Genomic DNA, 18,935 nt, shown 5'->3' with positions numbered 1-18,935 from the left:
CTAATACATTGTTTTAAATATGTTACGTTCTGAAATAGGTTTATGAATACACATAGAAATCTCAAAATAAAGTGTGAATTAATTAATTAATATTAGTACTTTGCGAGTAATTTACAATAATAAGGGTAAAATCGCGTTTGCACTGTTCTAGTACTCAACTTTTGATTGCTTAGTTATGTCACATGTGCTTAACTTTCAAAACGCATTCAATTATATTTGAATACTCTTGCATATGACAGCACATATTTCCCCGTTATCTTACCGTGGGCAGTATATTTCCTTCGTATTCCCACATCAATTTCAGCATACTATTGATCGATGCCATCTGAAATGTACTGTTGATAATTTCAACATTACCTCTTCATTATTAATTAATATAATTTTGCATACATCATAAATTGTTTCCGAGTTTCTCGCCGTAATTCTGTGTATCTTTTCTTACGATAATATTCCGAATTTATTTTTTTTAAGTTGAAGAGTTCATAAACTTACATGAAACGCATGAATTTACTTGAATGTGTAACTAGCCCGCATGAGGCGATTTCATAAAGAGGCACGTAATAAAAAAATGACTGCTCCTTACCTTAAAAGGTTGTCGACCCCCCGAAAGTTGGGGAAAACGGGTAGCGAAAGACCTGCAGGCAATGGGGCATGGCAGCAGGGAAGACACGAGGCGCCTCCCGTTCGGGCGAATTTGGAGCAGGCAGGCGCCCCCCCCCCCTCCACCATCCCGTCCTCCCCGCCCCAACTCCACCCCTCCCTCATCCTACTCCCACTGACCTGTATCCTTGCTTCCCGGGGACTCAAGGGTGCCCCACTTAATCATTCCGCTGTATTTACAGCCACGTCACGGTGAAGGAGGTGAGGGCACGGGGGATGGAAGATTCCTTCTTCGCGTAACGGTGGGTAGCAGTGAGGTTTCCCCCCTCCACCAATTTGCTTCAATACTTAGCCAAGTGATAACATGCTCTCTTGCATTCTTAAGTCACGATGGCCTACGTAATTCCTCGAGTTCCCTTAACACGAGACGCAAAATGGAATAAGGGTCACGATGGAATGACCAACTGGCCACTAAAGTTATCTCTGGAAGAAATATCTGGAGGGAGAAAGTGCACATTTCCTCATTGGCTCATAGTATACAAAGTTTGTTTAAAAATTATCGGGTACAATTAGTTCCTGATTCGACTGTACGTCGCAGTGCGCCCGCGCCGCACAGGTTCGGTGGTGGAGGACTTACCTTCAACATGCGTCAAGCGCCAATCAACTGCGATCGATCTTCTTGGCTTGATCGTGTTTATAGTAGACTCCTGTCGAGTAACTCGGTGGAAGTGCAAAATGCAGCAAACAATTGAACGGTGGTACACCATCAAGTGTTACTTGGATCGGACACATCGGGAGCGGAGACATTGGGCATGATTTGCTAAGTGTTCAAGGATGAAAGCACGTCACAAAGTGAAGTTTTTAAGTGGCACAAGCTCTTCAAAAATGGCCGAGAGAGTCTGAAGGGCGAGCCCCGCACTGGACCGCCGTCAACGTCAAGAACCGACGACAACGTGAAACGTGTGGGTAAAGTGCAGGATTCAGAATGTCGTTCAAGTGTGTACATAATTGCAAATCGTACAATGGCACTTATAAGATGACAGCGCACGCCGTTATCACTGTAAATTTGGTGATGCAAAAGATCTGCGCTAAACTCGTGCCGAAGGTCTTGATGGACGACCGAGAGCAGAGTCGAGTGTTTGCTTGCGACGACCTTCTGCAACGCGTCGAAGAACACCCCGACTTTGTGGACAATGTTATCACAGGAGACGAACGTTTGGTATTGTAATACGACCCGGAAATACCCGGACCATCGGTGCGAAGGAATGAGTACAAATACACCCGAAGACCTTTCCTGCCAGGTATTCATTTTAGTTCGTCATTCATGCGATCATTAGGCCTATCATTTTGATGGCAACTCGTTTTTAATGAGACGAATATAATGATGACCACTCATTGCTGAATTCCATCGGAATATTATATTTTTACCGATTTTGGTGTTTCTTTCTTGGTATCTATATAAAATAAATTTGCATACAAACTTGATCATATACAATAGGAGTATAATCTTCATCATATATGATATACAACAGAAACAATTCAATGAAAATACAATCTTCATAATACACCATTGTAGTACGTTCTTAATGACATACGATGGCAGTGTATAATGAAATTTACGAATGGACTGACAATAATAGTATATGATGAATTTTATTAATGGACTGCTCAATCTGGTCCTCCTTAGCCAGTCAGTTCTGGCTTGACATCAGGTGCAAAATAAACATAAGTGTTAGCTTAAAATATTTCAAATATAAACCCACATATACTCCATGTCAAGTTTTTTTCCAAGCCCTAGTCCCTTCTGTGCAAAAGCCAGTCTTTAAATCTCCCTTTAACAGCATTCAATGACATTAATATTCTTAAATCCTTAGGTATTTCATTAAAATTAGAGAGTAGAGTAACCTCAAATTTTCTCCTGCCTTGATTTGCATGATATTTTTTTGTTTTACAATTAATATTGTCCCTCAATGATAGTTTCTTTTCATTTAAATCAGTTATTTTATATTTGGCATTTAAAAAGCCTCAATCATCGATATTGATTGTTGAATTAAATAAAAAAGCTCAATGTTTTCGGTCTTTTATCCGTTCGTTGTTATCCTATTCAAAAAATACAATTGAACCGGAGGAAATTCGGCCTTCGCAAGAGAACAATTATTTGTGTACCAAAAGGTTTTGATATGCCACCATTTCGGTTTACTATCACAAAAGTGACGTTTCGCGTTCAATCGCAGCAGTATCAATCGAATTTCTTCGCCGAAATCATTGAGCGTGATGGATCGCGGAATTCGCACTGTTCTGTCTCGAAGAGAGAGAGAGAACTTTGTTCGCCTCGGGGCGCACCTGTGCATGGATCGCGAACGGGAACGGGCACGAGCGACCGTCGGGACGGGGAGGAAGGACGACGGGATGGCAGGCACCGCCACCGGCTTATGTGCGCCACCCGCAGCCCTCCCCCCACCGAAGGGTACAAGGGTGAGAGGAACACGCAAAACACCCTCGCGACAAGTCGTAATATCTCCCCAGTGCACTTCCTCTGCGCCCCCGACCCCTCTTCATCCCCCCCTCCCGACCACCCTCCACATTACAAATGCATGAATGTGTTCCACGGGAGGAGAGAGAGGTAGTGTTTCTCGAAGGGCGAAGCTAGGGTAAGCCCCCCGGGGGGGGGGGGGGTCGACCAAGTATATGGGAAGATGGAGAGTGGAGAGAAGGATTGGGTGGAGGGTCGGATGGGGAGGAGGGTTCGATGCAGGTGGCGGCGTAGGAGGGTGAGGGGGTGAGGTAAGAGGGCTCAGCCAGGAGGTTGGAGGAGGAGGGCGGGAGGGCAAAGGGAAGAAGAGGCCTCTTGAAGCGTTTCTAAACAAATTACTTGCAGCGATTTTTCCCCGACCGAGTGGGTTGGGCGTGGGTGAGGGCAGGGAGAGAGATGAATCAAGAAATATGAGGGCGGGACGGGTGTTTGGAGGATATTAGGGGATAGAAGGGGGAGGGGCTCTCTCTCTCTCTTGAACCCTGGCGCTCGGGGCATGAGTTCGGAGGGATTACGTGGTGCGTGCGCTGCACTCCCCTGCAGCCCCCAGGTCCCTTGCCATCCAGGCCCCCACTTGAGCGGTCCCCCCCCCCGCCGTGTGAAGTTTTGAAGTATTGAGCCGAGGAGCGAGGAGGCAATGGAGCGACTCCCGCACATTGAGAAAAATACGTCAATCTCTTGGTGTGGCGTGCGGGCTCGATTGAGTAATTTGTTGAAGCAAATTCTTCGATCCTTCAAGGTCGCAGAGCTTTCCTGCCAACAATCCTAAAGCATAATCCTCTCATCCTTTCCGCGAAAGCATAATCAATAAAGATATTGACGCAACTCTATTTGACAGCTTGGAGTGTGGTACCTTGCACCGCCTACGTCCCATAAAGTCCCTGGACCTCCCTGACAGTGGGATTGTGTTTTAATCCGATCGAAGTTATTCCTATTGTGTATGTGTTGAGTATAATTTACGACGAATGTGGTTCGCTGACGAAGAGTTCGGCTTCCAAAATTCTTCTATGGTGATTTTGATACTATGTCGTGACTTTCAAAGCCCTTTCCCTTTAAGTATACCGGTTACTTAAATGCCGGGCAAACAATAACAAGAAATATATCTAAAAAAAAGTGAAACACTTTAGTTTTGTGGATGAATTTTCCTTAGAAATTTGATTTTATATGTATAAAAAAACCATAAACACAGTAATCATATTAATAAAATAAATATTTTAACTAAAACTAAAAGGTTTAAATTAAAAAAAATGGTCCTACATCCATAGTTTTATATTATCTGCATCACAATGTAGATTTAGTCTTGCTTCGTGCAAAGGTATTTCTTTAAGGTTATAACCATAATTCCAAGTGTTCTCAGTCTATAAAACGTTTTTAAATCTTTTGTACAACCGTTCTCCTTGTTTAAGTTTGTACCAAAGTGATGTTTTGACGTGAAATGGTTGTGTATAGTATGTTACATGACTCCACATTTACTACCTGTGTTCACGATAGTTAAACTGTAATAGATTGAGAAACCAATTCATATAAAATCAAGCCAAATTTTAATTTGATAGATGTGAGTAGGGGTCGCGGTCGTACTAAGATTGGTGACCTTCACACGCTGAGGTTAGGGAACCAGTTTCCTATGCCTTCTGCTTTCCCTATCACTGTGCATTATCTGAAAACCAACAAAGCTTGGGTGAATGTGAGAGTGTGTGTGGTCCTTTTTTCAGAAAAAAACGCTCAGCACACTTTTTTGCCATTCTCTTCATTTCAGTTCACCCATAATTCCGGGTGATCTTTCGTTGGACCACTTGGAAATATGATGGATTTTAGAGCCTCATAATCCTGAAAATTTTCTGAAAAGTGCAGAGATTTGATGGCGTTTTTTGCACAATTACGATGGCATCGAGCTTTTGTTGATTTTTCAGTAAAATAGCGGTGATTTCAGTGGCATCGTTGATCATGCTTCCTTCCCATTTACCTTATTTTGTGTATTCGGGAAACAAAACAGCATTTTTCGAACGATTTTCCCAACCTTATTTTAACACGCTTTACATATTTCACTCGCAATGCAGAGAAACCTTTCAATGTATTCGTGCAACGATTACATTTCTGATGGAATAGTTTCTCAGAATGCACTCTAATATATTTTGGGCTAGGATTTTTTTTCTTCTGTCTTTATGAATTGGTGTAATATGAATCACGAAAATAAACCGAAGCTTTATTATTACATTAGTCTGGAACATTGGGGAATTACCTTGGATTTGCTTCTATGATTTTTGTGGCTATCTTGCCACTGCTAAAGGAAAAGGTTTGTCTCTTACTAATGGTTTACTCCCACCGTTTGTCTTTGATAGTTTGTCATCTCGCATGTGAAATTCTAGGAGTGGCTTCAAGTATCATAAGCTCAACTTTATTCCTATTAGGCATTTCCAAATAATCTAGTGCGAAAATAAAATGTAAAAATATTTTAGAGTCGCATTTAAATGTTTATTATAGTAAAAAGTCATGGAATAAATGTTTAACATCATTAAATATATCGTAAACACTTTAAATGAATTTACACAATATTTTTGACGTCGTACCCTTTCAAACCACAAAATGTGTAGCACATAACTCCGAATTAAGGATTGAGGAAAAGTTGAAAATGAAATTTATTGTACTTGAGTGATACAATGGATTAAGAAGTAGCAGAGGAGAAGTACTCTAGGTGAACTCTAGGGTCTTCCTTTGAGGGCTGTTCAATTATAAATTCACTTAATTCATTGCACACTAATTAAATTTTATGTAATGCAGTTATCACAATGTGTAATGCATATGCGTCATTCATTCCAATCCAGTATTGCTTCAATATCTGCCGTTTAAAGTTGAAGCAATGTCCATTTCGCATTTGGCAACGATGAAGGTGACACAAATACATTGGTATTCTGCTTTTCCCTGAACAAATCCCATCCCTAAGGCCTATCTTATCGTCTCTTCCTCCCTATTGCGCAACTAGAAGATAGTTTAAAATATTGAAACAGGGAAGACAATCGATTCCGAAGGAATATGAACCCGGACCTCTAGTCATTGGCTATTTTTTCGGAAGTAAACGTTAACATTGCAGCTGAATTTGTGATCAACTATGATTAAATGACGTTAAGAGGAGTATAAGAAGTATTGAAAATACCATTGAGCCCTGTCCTCACGATGGTAACTGAAAAATTACTCCTGAGGCCTGTTTGTTCACGCCAGATTCCGAGACTACTCGTGAACAAACAACAGGATGCTCGGATCCAAGTTTGTTGCCAGTTGACATTGTTTTTACACGAAAATAAGAAATTTCTTTCGGAGAAAATCAGTGATAGTGAAATATGACTATATTGTTTTCATTCTGGGAGCAAACAGCAAAGCTCTGTGCGGAAATCTCCGCCATCGCCAACACCAAAACAAAGCCCAAGCGGAAAATGTCTGCTGGTTAAGTTATGGCCGTATCATTTTTCAATATTCATAAAATCACCATGTCGCACCAGTGCGCACAATTGTAAAGGGGGCATACTATTGGGAAACAATGAAAATTCTTCAAGACCATATCAATCGCAAAAGGTTATATTTCATAGCAACAGGCTGGATACTGCACCACGATCAGATGCACAGTTGCACATTTTATTGTCGAATATGATGCAAAAGTCAATGTAAAGTGTGTTCCTCATTTCCTTTTCGTGGGTCATACCGAGCCCCATGTGATTTTTGCCTATTCTCTAATGTAAACACACGCCTTCATGGAAATTAATTATAACATTTAGAGCAGTGTCGAATACTGTTGAGTCGATTTTGTAGGATCTATCAAAAAATTGCCATAAATAAGGTAAACCTAAAGGTGATTTTTTTAGAAAAACCATAAATTTAGAGGATGGGTAAAGATTTTTTATTTTTTAATAATATGAGCATTTTTTGCTCAACAGCCCTTATATTAATAGGTTCTTATGATGACACAAAGTACATAGCTAGGCAAATATACGTACCTGAGATTTCTGCGAAGGGCAGCAAAACGTCTTACACAAACGACTCAAGCAGAGAAGAAAATCATCAATCGCCTGAATTCACAAGCGAGTGAAGTAATCGGCTCTGTCTGACAAGAAGGAATGTCTCCCTGAAGAGAAAGACAAATAAAGTAACGGTTGCACGTTCCCAGTTTGGGAGGAAGCAGCTCGATGCTCGGTGAATGTTGACATGGCACGTGGGCGTAATATAAACGTCATCATTAGTATTTCACTCCGAAGATAGGTTGGCTTCATCACTCCATTCCTCCCTATCCAATGCTAAGTCTCTGACGCCCAGACAGCTCTTTCGCCTTACATCCCCATTTCGTTGAACTTCCGAGTCGTCCCTTTTTCTTTCTAGTGAAGAGTCTCTATCGTTCTCTCTTGTGCGCATTACGTTAACAGAAATTCATTATGGTCCAACATGACTACAATAAGAACATTAACGCCTATAAAATGAATAGATCGATGGAAAAATATAATTTTTTTTATAGCTCACAACTGCAACTTAACAGTGTGACATTTTTATGTAAAAAAGATGCGATTGTGGCGGATGTTGCTTAATCTTAAACCACTGCCACTTTCCTCTCATTTCTCTGATTTTTTTCGCGTTTCGGTAAATACCAATTGCTCATGTTTCTATCCACTAATCTGAACTATTGTGACCAAAACTAAGTTTTGGACGTTTACACTTACAGAGTGTTTCATGAGTTACTCATGTGCTAACTTCCAATGTCAATAATGCAGAATCCGATTAACGGGGCTTTAGCGGTGGAACTGTTAGTATTCTGGTCCACTCCTTAATGTGGAGCCCTGAGGTCATTTCAAGTTCCATTTAAACTTCTGTCCGATAGGAAGTTGGTTAATTGTGGGGCGTATCATTACGAGGTATCTGTTCTCAAATCCTAATTTTTTCCCAACTTCATACCTCTTCTGTTGAAAAGGATCTCTGGTTTTCACTATATAATGGAATTGCCATGGTTTTAATTTTGGCCAAAAATAATAAAAATCGATGCCTGTTCTAATGACCCACTTTGTCATAAACAATACGAATCACATTTGACTTTACCGCAGTTAGTTTTTTGTTATTACTGGCATAAAGTGCTATTATGCCAACTCTTTATCATAATAGTCTTGAAAAAACGGTCGTAATATGAGGAAGATAAAAAAAATTAAACCATAAAAAACAATCCGTTCATAAAATTACGTTTTTTATGGATTGGGAAGACAGAAAATATAAGAATTATGTGTATGGAATGAGAGAAGGACTAGTTTCAACGGTGGGGAGTTTTCGGGTATGTCACTTTTATTCAAAATAAATTTAATTGTTTAAGATCACGAACCACAAAAAACCTGGTTGATCTAGGCCTGGTTGAGTACCGTGAACATTTCACGGAAATGTGATGTTATATATGCACCAAAAGGAGATTATACTATCACAATGAGCAATGAATGCTATTCCAAAGGAACGCGCCACGGGCAGTGCGAAACGTCGTGGAAATTTCACGATACTGTTGAAGCGTGTATTTTTTAATGATAATAAAGAAGTGACCGTTGAATTACACCCATGTATCACTCACAAATTCCACTAAATACTTCCAGTTTCGCTATTTTTTAGGCTTCTCAATTTCGAGAAGTTTACCATATAATAAATGCCAACGACAAAAAAATAACATTTCCTTAAAAACGTATGTTTCCATCAAATGTAATATACCTGCGTAATTGTATCCCTAAAGTGTGAACGAGGCTGCGTCCGTTACCTTCGTCTGACTCAGCGTCCAGCAGAGTGCTGTACGACTCATATTCCGTATTTCTTGCAGAATCTCTCACTTTTTTCTTTATCCCTATTTCATATTCCCTAATTTCTTCGATCTGGACAGTGTTATTGACGAACTAAGTAGAGCAAGAGTGCGTGACGCCGAATCGGTAAGGCTGGGTGGTGATCAGTAATTGTTTCCAACCGGACCCTGACGAATACTCAATCCACTTCACGAGATAATTACTTACTTCACTTTTGCACCTACTAGTCGAGAATGGTCTCTATCGGTGACATGAAAATGCGCACCAAGCAATTTATTTAGAAAAACTTCATTCTCTTTTTTCGAATAGTAGTAGTTTGTGGAAGGCGACCGACAGCTAAGGTCATTTGCGCCATTAGGGATGGATGGGAAAGGAAGGGTGGAGAGAAACCCGACGTCCGCATTTGCCTACTTTTGTCGAAAGGCGCCAAAGGGTCCTGAAAGTCCATGGTTCGTCCATTCTCTTCTCTTTTTTCGATTTCCCATTAAATAAAAATATGAATATGATACTTTAGGTGTTAATGCCTCGGCTAAGCAAGTGATCGGAATGTTGGTGACGTAGGTGAATGAATTGCCGCTGACGACGCATTGAATTGTTAAATCTCCGTTGCCTTGCCTAGGTACATACTGGATGCATTGTAGTTTATTTGAGTAGGGGGCCTATGTTATGCACTTAAGGAGTCCTGGACTTGCTGTGAACATTTCCTCATGTATTTTAACTCGCGTCATTTATCTACCTGTGAAAACACGTTCATGCGAATATCGTGACCTTAAATATGTCTTTTTGCACGTACATAATATGTAAGTATGTGAGCCGTGAAACAATTACACTGCCGGAATCCCCTCTTTATTAAAGATATCCCGGGATTAAAAATATTTCAAGCCGATATTTACGATAGAAGAGCTCAAACTTTCACAGTTATCTACGTCTTCCAACTTTCTGCAAACTAATCCTTAGCTTGCAATCCGTAGCCAATAGGCATTCCTTATGAAGTGCAAAAACGTTTGCCATGAAGCCGCAGCGATGAAAAAGAAGATAATGAAGGTCTCAAGTCGCTGCTCTGGGTCGAATCGACGCGGAAAGGGAAGATACGAGTCGCCTTTCACTCACCCTATGGCAACAAATGAAGTGGATTGTTTTTGCCGCTCGTGGGGAGTTTTTAGTAGAGTCTGAGGAGGTGGCACTATACGTATGTGTGAGTGTGGGCGGATGCGGATAGGAGGCTTTTGGATAGTTTTTAGTCGCTTCGGGTTTGGTTGGGGGTGGTGGTCGAAGGGGGTGTAGGCGTGGGAGGTGTTCCTGGAAGGAGGAGAAGGCCGGTCGCAAAAACACATCCACAAAAAAAGGGGGAAGATATCTCCGAGCGAAAAATAAAGCAAAGGGGAGTGAGCTGTACATATTTTCTTGTGGATGGGAGTTGGAAATGAAAGTTAAAGGCATTAAAGCCTGAAATTCCAGGAACCTCAGAGGCAAAAACTACGAATCCCTAAATCAGCAACGTTTGCCAGTCAACGTATCCATAATATGAAAGACGCGAATGAGATGGTTTCCACGAGGTTTCGGTGTCTGATCTCTCGAATTAGACTTCCGGAATTGATAGAATCTATGAAAAATGCTCTGCTTAAGGTTCAAATTTTAGATTTCGCAGAGCTTCTTCAGTTACACGCGAGGTGTGTGGTGAGACGGCGCCCTACCCATCGTTCACCGAATTTACGGTATCCCAATTGCTCAATAATGAAGCCGACACGTTCATTGAATCTTCCAATATAGTTTGCGATACGTTTTGAGTGATTCGCTGGTCATTCTGAATCAAATCTTCGACGAGTTTGCGATGTTTATCGCCTGTGTATCTCATCAACAATTATGGGTTTTCCTGGCTCGAAACCACGAAATTTTACTACCCATCGATTTACAGTAGACCTATGAACAGCATCGTCACCATTAACTTCCTTTAAACGACGATGAATCTCAGTAGGAGTCACTTTTTTTAGCAGATAAAAATTCGATAACAGCAAGTCGTTCAACTCGCGTTGACATAGCACTAGAACACGTCTCCATACTTCTGCTTCTCAAAATACACTGGATGAATGTAACGACCTCAAACCTATGCATGCGTGTTGAGGGGAAATGTTACTTCCACATGCCACCAGGAGTGCTTCTGAAGGTCATTTTGTTTGTGGTCTACAAGCATGTGTGCATTAGTTTTCAGCCTAACCTCGTATAATACATTCGCGCTTAATAATATGCGACCCTCCAACCAGTGTGCAATGCGTTCAGTGTGTATTTAGACGCTTATATTCTCTTTTTGCAGCCTCCTCCTTCGTCCCTTCTGCTGTTACAATACCAATCATGGTGCAATCAAATTTCTTCTAATAACAGTATTATTTTTAACGCCAGTTTTAGTTTCCAGGGCCAGGAGAACAAGTGTTTTATGGTGGAATAGTGAAAAAAGTTTTCATGATATGAATTTAGAGGGTTAGATGTAAACGCGTGTTCCAATAACCAGTGCTAAAATAACCATCATTTCCCTGGGACTACTTAACTTCTGTTAGTCCGAGATCTAAATTTCTATCATCATCATCAATATTTCAATGCTTTGTTTGGTTTACTGCAGCCCATTCTTTCCATTCTACTGTATTTGGATGCAAGATAAAGCTGCATATGATCCAATTTCTTTGATTCTATCCGAATGGCCTGTGCTCTCGTTCTAACATTAGGCTAGGTTATTTAATGTTTCTCTGGCATCGAAAGTTAATACTAGTGAAAAATATCTTTCTCTCTTTATACAATTTGTGATGCTCTCATTTCTTGGATACGGAGTTCTTCCGAAACAATTTTCCTCGTAATCCTTCAGCAACAATTTTCTCATCGTCATAGTTTTTGTCAAATTTGATTGGTGATTCTTCCCTTAAATTAGATTTTTACATCCGCGCAGTTTGAAATGCAAATGATAGTCAATTCAAAATGTCAGTTGCCTCCGGACAAATTTAATTGAAAACTTGATCGTTACTTTTAGTCTCTGAGTTTAGTCACCTGTGGACCAATCTTCCACGATTATTATCTCTTACAAATCACTGAAAAATTAGGTCCCAAGAAAAAGGTTCTCTGTCGATTGAAAATAATTACTCTGCGTAATTTTTCCTACTGATTATTTTGACATGTCTTCACGGCGTGTTACGCCACACTGTTGCGTCATCAGGTGAGCGCATCACGTCGGTGCACCCGATGACGTAAGCGAGGCTGATGACGCAACAGTTTGGCAAAACGCGTCGGACGGAGTTTAAGTGAGTGAGTGAGGGAAGGGAGGAGGGAGGGAAAGGTGTAGATCGGTGCGCGAGAAATAACGAGGGCGTCCTCTCACGAGATTCGAAGTCATGTGACGTGTATGCGCGCATGTGTGTGAGTGTATGGGGGGGGGTGTATTTTTGAGTACTTAACATATTCGCGTAGTCATGCTTCAAGTATATGTATCCTGATCGTATTTCTTTACGTCTCTCTTTTCCAATTGAATCCCTATCCTCACCAACGAACGATTCGCGAAGTCAAACCTTCTTTCCCCATTTCCCTCTTCCGTGCATTTGAGGGTAGGTGGGAGAGGGGAAGGGGTCCCCAGGGGGTAGGGGCGGAATGTATGGGGGGATGAAGAAGACCCCTCGGGTTTGAAGAGTCGGAGGGTGGTGAGTTGGTGCAGGAAAGAGAGAGGCAGCGGAGGAGGAGTTTTTGGGGAGTAAAGGGAGGGGGGGTGCCAGGAGGGCCGGCGGAGTGGAGGGGGGCGGCGGAGGGAGGCGAGAAGTGGGAGGTGAAAAACATCCAGGGACGCAGGAGCAGGGCGAGTGAGTGAGTTAGCGAGCGAGTGGGCGAGCGGGGGTCGCCGGGGAAGCGAATGGGTGTCTGCCTCCTCCACCGCCTCTTCCCCCGCACTCGGCCCCCCCGTCAGTCTCCTCTCCCCCCCCCCGTGCGTACCCCCGACGCGGAAAGCGTTGCTCTCCCCACCCCCTGCACCTTCTTCTTCCCTCCGGGGTGGCAAAGGGAAAAAGGAACTCTTCCTCTCCTCACCTCCCTTATTTATCAAAGGGGGTCACTTCCTGGAACTCCTGGGGGCCTTAAGGTCACTCCTCCGGCGCGCCTTCTGCGCGCACCGTAGTCCCACTAACCTCGTGTGGAACCTTCCATTGGCGTGTTTCTTTTTTAAATTCCCTTAAAATAAATTATATGCTTATAATATTTATAGGAAACCAAGATAAAAATGTGTTCGCCCGGACTCATCCTCCAACTCGCGAGGACGGACGTGTGTATGAACCCTTATGGACGTATGTACGCACCCATGCCCAGTTTGCGTTATTTGTATGAAAAGGAACGCTTGCTGTTGTCCCGTTTAGGGTATAAGGGTGTGAGGAGTGACTGTTGGACGTTTTTTTTTGCTTTCTTTATTATCATTCGTGCCGGGGAAGGTTGAGGGAAAAAGGGAGGGAGAATGAGGGGGTTGGTTTGGGTGCAGGGGAACGCGCACGCCCCGCCGCCGGCTGTCTGCGGCCCGCGCCTCTCTCTTCACTCCTCCCCCCTCGCCCTCCAAAGCACATCTCCGTTCGCCCGGCGAAGGAAGCGGTCGCCTCCCGACACTCGGGAATTTTCGAGCATCTTGTTCAACTCACTTCGGATTCTTAGACGTAAATTCAATGTTTCCGCCCTCCTTCATTTTTCCCCGTAGAATGTAGGAAAATTCATCATAAAACCCTTAAAGTTTGAATGAAGGAAGACTTCAAGACTTTCGAATATTCATGGTACAGGGATTTTGGTTTTCTTTTATGGCCGTTGTTTACAGCTGAAGAAACTGATAGCCCCTGATGCTGGAAAGATCTTCAGACTGAAGGGAAGTCTCAATTCTTTCTTTCTTGATTCTCCATGATAAATAAGGTCACTGGATACGAACAATATACCCAAAAATGTCTTAGATTCTAAAGCAAACATATCGTAGATCTGTGCCGGGTCCTAAACAACAATTTCCCTCTGCGATGATGCACTTAATTTTTCGTTACCATCCAAATCTGTTAGCGTTAGCCATATTTTTCCTTGGCATCTAAGCATGAGTTTCTTTGGTTGAGGTGCTTTCATTGCTCAGTTTTGGTTATTTTTTCCATGGGAAGGTCTCTTATTGGTTCATTGGATGCCCGGGAAAATCACGGAGAAATCAGTTTGATTTGAAGATGCTTCCTACAACATAAGCAAACCTTTTGCCAGCTGAACAGAGCTCACGCGTAATAAACAAAAGGAACGCTCTTTATTCACCAGCCATAGAGCACTTTTTAAGCGTTTGCATAATCCATCCAATCTTCATAATGAACACAAATATCGCCGTAATTCTTGCTTTGATGCAAAACTAGAAATTAATATATCGAAGAAGGTACCTCTTAGGTTTTAGTGTGTGTGGTCGCAGTGTTATCGGTGAAATAGTAAAGCGGCAGTTTGGAATGCTAATCTCTTCTTATGATCGAAATCAGGTGGCGTCGCAGTTTGAACTAAGTGCAATCCTATTTCATGGCTATAAGTTTATTACATCTTAATCGAGCTCGCGACCCATGATTTCCGCAGATGGGTCTGTGAAAGAGTCTTAATTATCATCCGTCAATTCAGGAGTGGGAATGTAGACACCTACTCAATGGTAGCAAAAATAAAGTTTAGTGGAATTTGATGTCTTGAATGAGTTTTTTGATAGCTCTCGAAAATATTTCACACCGAAATTTGAAAGCGAGTCAACGCATAAAATATATTTTTCTTAATGCCCAGCAGCTGAGAATTGCAATTAGTTGCGTTAACAATGGAGAGGTATAAAGCAGTAATATTCAGATGTTGAAAAATTGAAGGCCTCTAAGGGATTGACCGGAGGTTACCACGAAAAATATGATCCCTTGAGACGTTTTCCCGCCACCAGCGCAGTCCGGGAGGCTCTGCACGGATATTCTGCTCAAAATTGAGTCGAAATAAATCCCGGCAATCCCAAGTCAAAACTAAACTCTTGCATAGGGAATGTCTATTTTGGCATCGCTCAGCACATGAAGAACTATCTCTGCTCCCGCGTTTAAAGCGAATTTGCCCCCTCCTACCGTCCACATTCCTTTTAAAATTTACTCTGACCGGATCCCAACTGCCGAAAGGTTTATTGGGTAAGAAAGAGATCAACGCCATGTCTTTCATGTTTTATGACCATATAATTTACAAAAATTAAAATGTAAAAGGATGAGTCATAGGAAATGCTCTTGAAAGAAGGAACTCCTAAGATGCACCTCTCTCTCTCCCTCCACCCTACGCAATTGTTCCTCTTTGAATCGCCATGTGCCCAAATTCACGCCGCAGTTAGTTAGCACTTTGAAGGAGGAACTGGGAAGTTTTTTTTCTCGGGCATGTGCGTACGTGACCTCCTTCTAAAGCCTCTTCCTCCAGTTAGTTGACATCCTCCAGCTCTCACATCGACGACCCGCCCACCCCGCTCGTGGTCAGTCAAGCCCACCCACCAGGACTCGAGGGACTGGCTTCGAGTCCCGGACGAGCAAATCTACTGCTGCTCAGGCGCGACGAACGCGTGCAAGGTTGACGCGTGGCGCGACCTTCTCCCGGGCGATGTCGTCGTGGAGCGGGAGAGAGAAGTGGGTGGGGGAGCGTTGATGTAAATCAGGGAAAGCAGCTGGAAATCACATTTCCATTCGCGAGAGGCTCGTGTTTGGGCGAGGAATGTGGGGACACTCTCTTGCGACCCCGATCCCGACTCACTCTTTTTCCCGCATTTTTACTCTCTAACTTTCCCATTCATTTCCTTTCCATCTTTTCCTCACTCTCTCCTATCTCTCTCTCTCTCTTCCTCCTTCTAGTCCTCTCCTTCCTTCCCTCTCTCTCTTCCTCCTGCGTCTCTCTCTCTCTTTCCCCGGCGCCCCTCTTCCTCCGCACCTTCTGCCCCCTGACCCCTCCACCCTAGTGCGCTCCCTTCCTTCCCGTCCTCCCCCTTTGCCGCCCCACCGCAGATATCGATTCTCTGTGCTCCGCACGCGGCACCTCGATCGGACTAGATGAATGAGTGGATGGCGAGAGAAAGAGCTAGAAGTAGGGGTACAGACGAAAACTGGTGAGCAGAGTGGTCCGAAAAGGGTTCGGGGGTGGTTATAGGGATCAACCCCTAAAAAAACTCAATTTTTTCCCCATTCGCCAACGAGGTGCTCCCCTACATCCCCACTTCTTCCCCCTTCCATTCCCCCTATCTCCGCACCCTATATGCCTCTTATTCATCTCCCAGGGAATGAATCCTTCACATCCGCCTCGCTACCCCACCCCTCCTTTGCCTCCGCTGGTTGTCCGATTCGAAAATCACGTTTTCCATACACATCGCATTCCAATGGCTCGCATCCCGGTGGTTTTCTTCTCTTTCGCTAACATTTTCCCATTCATGCTTGACTGTCGTGTAAATATCTCTCCAAGATACGCACTTTTTTCAGATCGGAGGGGGGGTCTCAAAACTCTGTACCGCATTTTTTTTGTATCGGTGGGCTGATTCCGACGCTAAGTATTCATCTTAAGGTTCCGAAAAATCTTTTGGTAGCGGTCAAATTTCCTTTTCACTTATTCTTATGGCTCCGATGACTACAGCTGTCAGCACTTTCCGCTGAAACAATCTTCGCAAGCGCTCACCTCCCTCTATGCCTGCCTTATCGCCAACTCAAGGTTTCAGCACGCAGACGCGAATCGGTCGTCCACACGCACCATTGTGTAAAGGCGTCCTCGATCACACGCAAGCACGCACACATTGGTTCAAAACAAATCCTTTGGGCACAGTGTGCCGATTAAAAACAATATAAATTGCCATATGAAAAGCGAAAATAAATAAATCCAGCGTTGTCCCTATCCTTACAGAAGCCGCAACTCGCTTCTCTCAGAGTGGAATACAGTGGCCCGGTGGGCAGAAATGGGGGTACAGTGTTCCCGATCCCTTTCATCCTCAGATTCTCTCCACACAAGAAATGTCACAGGCAGTGTTGTTGGACGCGGCGACCTTACGGGGTTGCACGCACGGCATCACGTTCGTTCGAGGGAAAAATGGCCGTTTGTGGACATGACATCGCTCTGGCAACGAATCTCGCTCGGACAAGTTGGCGTTCGCACATCATCAGTTTTTTCTGAGGGAACGAGAAGTGTTGAGTGTTTTCAATCTCAAAGGTTTCTCTCGCAATCAAACTGCGCGATCACGCCATGAAATCGTTAATTTTAATTTGGTTTTTATTTTTTAACTTCTGGGGGACTGTTCTAAAAGGCAGTAATCACACGTCGGTGGTAAACTTTTTCTTTTATTTTCGAATTAAAAGCAAATACCCTCTTCCTCTTCGACCGGCGTCCGTCCCACGAGATGGTCCACTAGCGACCCTTAAAGACGACGCTCATGTCCCCTGGCGACGGAGATCTTAGGGCAGAATCATCCTCCACCCGTTTCCTTTACGCAAAAGGGGAGGGATGAAGGGAGAGGCGGAGAATGGATGCAGTTGTATGACGCCCATTCCCACCACCCCCTCTTCTCTCAGCCCCTCTGTTCCCGCCCACCGACGTGCACACCTTACCTCCCTCCACCTCCGCAAACCCTCCCCCTCCCTCCCCTGACCGAAACCACGCGTGTCCGCGAGAGGAGGAACCGCGTCATGACAACCAAGTCGCACTCTCACTCGTGAGCGACACACCCCCGATCTTAGTACTCGGACACGCGTCCACAAAACCCACGATTTCTCACTCGCACCGGGGTGTATTTATATGCGCGAGCGATATATATATATATATATATATATATATATATATATATATATATATATATATATATATATATATATATATATATATATATATATATATATATATATACATACATATATATGTATACATACATATATATATGTTTATGTATACATATATATACACACACGAGTACCACCGTCTGTCCCCGCTCTACCCAGAGTAAGCGTCTCGCGTGGTTCGCGCACGTGATTCCCATGGGATGGGGTGTTCCTCCCTGACCTGTCAGGTGTGCCCAGGAACGAGAAAACACGTCCCGGGTCCGTCACTTACCGGTCAGAGCCGCTTCAGCGTGGTCATCCTCTCCCACTGCTCGCTTTTTCCTCCTTCGGTGCCCCCTTCCTCTCTCCTTCTTTTCCCGTCTGTCTTTCTCCTCCTCCTCCTTCTACTCTCCTTCCGAGAACTATAATTCCCGAATCTCCGTGCGGGAAAAACAGACGCACTATCCGCACAAACTCTTCCTTCTTCCTCTCCTTCCTCCTCCTCTTCTTCTTCCTCCTCCTCTCTTCTCCCACCTCCTCTCCCTCTCTCCTCCACTCTGTCAATGGCTATCAATCGCTCTCCTATCACTCCTCTGCCCGACACTCCCGAAGAATCCTCTTCCCGATCCCGGTCTCTCTCTCCCCGCACTCTCCGCTCGACGGCTCTCCCTCGTGATCTCCAACCACCACTAATCGCCGACAGCACTTCCACCCTGCCTCCTTCGACCAACTGCGCCCCCACCGAGCACTTTCTTCCCTCGCGACGGCGAAGAAATTACTCCTGCTCCGGACGTCCAAGGGATGCAAGTTCCACCCTCCTCTCGTCTTTCTCCTCCTCTCGCTCCTCTCCTCCACTCTGGCCTCGCGCGGCGACGGCCGCCTGGGGGAGGAGGTGTGTGTGTCTGCGGGGGGGAGGGGATGCGGGGGGGGGCGTTTTACGTGTTGCTGTCGCGAGCCGGTGTTGTCGTCGCGGCGAGAGACGACGGCTCTTAACTCCCGTCCCAAGGACTCACGCCTGCCTCCACGCCACAAAAACCACCTTCCGAACTTTTGATTCACGTAGTATTCTTAACGCGTGAACGCACACTGTCGCGTTGATGGAGGGTCGGTCGGACGCGTGTATTTCGGACACGAGCGTCGAAATATATTTTTCCTCGAGATTCCGGTGCATGCGCTCTCTTTTCGTGCGGTCTCTTC

The 18,935-nt window shown here is 44.0% G+C and overlaps 1 protein-coding gene across 1 annotated transcript in view; it reads right to left on the bottom strand.

The window, feature by feature from the left end:
• The window catches only part of LOC139687572 (inactive dipeptidyl peptidase 10), a 599,750-nt gene extending 581,098 nt beyond the window's left edge, over nt 1–18,652 (bottom strand). The window contains exon 1 of the mRNA XM_071584792.1: nt 18,031–18,652. The gene's annotated coding sequence lies outside the window, so the exon portion shown is untranslated. The remainder of the gene's footprint in view (nt 1–18,030) is intronic.
• Between the last annotated feature and the right edge of the window lie 283 nt (nt 18,653–18,935).

The sequence above is a fragment of the Hetaerina americana genome, unplaced genomic scaffold, assembly GCF_022747635.1.
Source record: "Hetaerina americana unplaced genomic scaffold, ioHetAmer1.1.p SCAF_1, whole genome shotgun sequence".
NCBI lineage: Eukaryota > Metazoa > Arthropoda > Insecta > Odonata > Calopterygidae > Hetaerina > Hetaerina americana.
This window is presented reverse-complemented; position numbering and strand designations above follow the sequence as displayed.